Genomic DNA, 3,991 nt, shown 5'->3' with positions numbered 1-3,991 from the left:
GTTACCTTGCCTAAAAAAACTTTATTTTCAAAAAAGAGAAAGGCCTTTTAAAGCTGCATTCATAACCGAAAACCAAAAGTTTCTTGCAGGTTTTGTTGCTGAATTATTTGCAATCAAAATATTTTTTTTTCATTCGGAGGCAAATAATTTCAGATCAAGGTCGCGAAACAAGTTTTGATTTACAGATATGAGTTCAAAAAGAGCATTTATGCTAAAAACTGACAATTTTTTTTTTGAGGAAAAATCAGGTTACCTTGTCTAAAAAAACTTTATTTTCAAAAAAGAGAAAGGCCTTTTAAAGCTGCATTCATAACCGAAAACCAAAAGTTTCTTGCAGGTTTGGTTGCTGAATTATTTGCAATCAAAATATTTTTTTTTCATTCGGAGGCAAATAATTTCAGATCAAGGTCGCGAAACAAGTTTTGGTTTACAGATATGAGTTCAAAATGAACATTTATGCTAAAAACTGACAATTTTTTTTCGAGGAAAAATCAGGTTACCTTGCCTAAAAAAAACTTTATTTTCAAAAAAGAGAAAGGCCTTTTAAAGCTGCATTCATAACCGAAAACCAAAAGTTTCTTGCAGGTTTGGTTGCTGAATTATTTGCAATCAAAATATTTTTTTTTTCACTCGGAGGCAAATAATTTCAGATCAAGGTCGCGAAACAAGTTTTGGTTTACAGATATAAGTTCAAAATGAGCATTTATGCTAAAAACTGACAATTTTTTTTTTCGAGGAAAAATCGGGTTGCCTTGCCTAAAAAAACGTTATTTAAAAAAAAAAGAGAAATGCCTTTTAAAGCTGCATTCATAACCGAAAACCAAAAGTTTCTTGCAGGTTTGGTTGCTGAATTATTTGCAATCAAAATATTTTTTTTTCATTCGGAGGCAAATAATTTCAGATCAAGGTCGCGAAACAAGTTTTGGTTTACAGATATGAGTTCAAAATGAGCATTTATGCTAAAAACTGACAATTTTTTTTCGAGGAAAAATCAGGTTACCTTGCCTAAAAAAACTTTATTTTCAAAAAAGAGAAAGGCCTTTTAAAGCTGCATTCATAACTGAAAACCAAAAGTTTCTTGCAGGTTTGGTTGCTGAATTATTTGCAATCAAAATATTTTTTTTTCATTCGGAGGCAAATAATTTCAGATCAAGGTCGCGAAACAAGTTTTGGTTTACAGATATAAGTTCAAAATGAGCATTTATGCTAAAAACTGACAATTTTTTTTTTCGAGGAAAAATCGGGTTGCCTTGCCTAAAAAAACATTATTTAAAAAAAAAAGAGAAATGCCTTTTAAAGCTGCATTCATAACCGAAAACCAAAAGTTTCTTGCAGGTTTGGTTGCTGAATTATTTGCAATCAAAATATTTTTTTTTCATTCGGAGGCAAATAATTTCAGATCAAGGTCGCGAAACAAGTTTTGGTTTACAGATATAAGTTCAAAATGAGCATTTATGCTAAAAACTGACAATTTTTTTTCGAGGAAAAATCAGGTTACCTTGCCTAAAAAAACTTTATTTTCAAAAAAGAGAAAGGCCTTTTAAAGCTGCATTCATAACTGAAAACCAAAAGTTTCTTGCAGGTTTGGTTACTGAATTATTTGCAATCAAAATATTTTTTTTTTCACTCGGAGGCAAATAATTTCAGATCAAGGTCGCGAAACAAGTTTTGGTTTACAGATATAAGTTCAAAATGAGCATTTATGCTAAAAACTGACAATTTTTTTTTCGAGGAAAAATCAGGTTACCTTGCCTAAAAAAACTTTATTTTCAAAAAAGAGAAAGGCCTTTTAAAGCTGCATTCATAACCGAAAACCAAAAGTTTTTTGCAAGTATGGTTGCTGAATTATTTGCAATCAAAATATTTTTTTTTTCATTCGGAGGCAAATAATTTCAGATCAAGGTCGCGAAACAAGTTTTGGTTTACAGATATGAGTTCAAAATGAGCAGTCTTTTGCATTTATGCTAAAAACTTAAAAATTTTTTTCGAGGAAAAATCAGGTTACCTTGCCTAAAAAAACTTTATTTTCAATAAAGAGAAAGGCCTCTTAAAGCTCCATTCATAACCGAAAACCAAAAGTTTCTTGCAGGCTTGGTCGCTGAATTATTTGCAATCAAAATATTTTACAGATATGCGTTCAGTTCACAAAGAGCAGTCCCTTGCATTTATACTAAAAACTACAATTTTTTCTTTCGAGGAAAAATCAGGTTACCTTGCCTAAAAAAACTTATTTAAAAAAGTTCTCCAAATCCATCGTGTGATACATCAAAAGCAAGGCCTCTTTAAGCTCCATCCATGACCGAAAACCAAAAGTTTTTTGCAGGTTTGGTTGCTGAATTATTATTGTTATAATTTCAGATCAAGGTCGCGAAACAAGTTTTGGTTTACAGATATAAGTTCAAAATGAGCAGTCTTTTGCATTTATGCTAAAAACTGACAATTTTTTTTTCGAGGAAAAATTAGGTTACCTTGCCTTAAAAAAACTTTATTTCAAAAAAGAGAAAGGCCTTTTAAAGCTGCATTCATAACCGAAAACCAAAAGTTTCTTGCAGGTTTGGTTGCTGAATTATTTGCAATCAAAATATTTTTTTTTCATTCGGAGGCAAATAATTTCAGATCAAGGTCGCGAAACAAGTTTTGGTTTATAGATATGAGTTCAAAATGAGCAGTCTTTTGCATTTATGCTAAAAACTTAAAATTTTTTTTCGGGGAAAAATCAGGTTACCTTGCCTAAAAAAAACTTTATTTTCAAAAAAGAGAAAGGCCTCTTTAAGCTCCATCCATGACCGAAAACCAAAAGTTTCTTGCAGGGTTGGTTGCTGAATTATTTGCAATCCAAGTATTTTTCTTCAATTTGAACGTGATGGTCAACATAATGTGGACCCGGATTTACAATTTCTTACTCACATTTTATTTCATTAGGTTTTATTGCCAATGGGTTGTTTTTAAACTGTTGAACACCTGCTGCTGCTGCTACTTCGGCCAAGCTTTATGAAAACTAACGATGTAAATTTTTTTGATCCGTTCCGGAAAAATATTTATATCTATTAAATCTTAACACAAAAGAAACATCAGTTATAATTTTTATTCACGCATATGTTCCATATATAAGTTATTACTTTCATACATTTTGTTGTCTAAACAAATCCTATTTTATTCAATGTGGAACGAATTACTTTAGCACGCATTAGGTTGTGAAATGTAACCCTATTGCAACGAAGACATTATACCTTCTTACCTACGATGATGTTTTGTAGCCCTCGTCCACCCTTCTTTAAGTTTTTAGAGAAGTGTTTTTGTTTTTTTTTTTCGAATGAATTAAATACTAGATGGGTAATTTTCACTTTATTTCTATAACCATGAAAAAAAATAATAAAATTTAAATCACTCTACCGAGACTTAAATATTAAATTTTATTTACCTACCTATTAGGCCGCTTCACTAATAATTGCCATCAATATACACGTCACGTCACACGTGAAAGGACAGTAAAAGGATTTTTGGATTCAAACTTTTGAAAACAGGGCATTGATTTTTTTTATTAATTTTGGTTTCAATATTGCAGAAATATTTTGCAATATATAATCAATTTATAAATTTACACCTTAAACCAAAATTTAAAAAAAAAATCAATGCCCTGTTTTCAAAAGTTTGATTTTTCAAGAATAACAAAATTACTAAAAATAAAATATATATGTTATAAAAAAATTGTTTTTAAAAACCTATTTAATGAAAATGATTTTTTTTTGTTAGAATGCATGCAAATGCTTAGCTAAAATAATTATGTACGTATAAATTCTTAATATATAAAATTGGCTTTCCTCAAAATCATACATTTTATCTCAGGACAACATCACATTCAAGGTCCAACAGGGCGAATGACAAAAAAAAAATCTTGCCATCTGTCAGTGCAATGCTTATTGCTAATCATTCAAATTCTACAATTTTTTTCACCCCCCTCCATTCCGATGCATTATGATAATGATGATGA

The sequence above is a fragment of the Episyrphus balteatus genome, chromosome X, assembly GCF_945859705.1.
Source record: "Episyrphus balteatus chromosome X, idEpiBalt1.1, whole genome shotgun sequence".
NCBI classification, from domain to species: Eukaryota; Metazoa; Arthropoda; class Insecta; order Diptera; family Syrphidae; genus Episyrphus; species Episyrphus balteatus.
Note: the sequence above shows the minus strand (reverse complement) of the source record.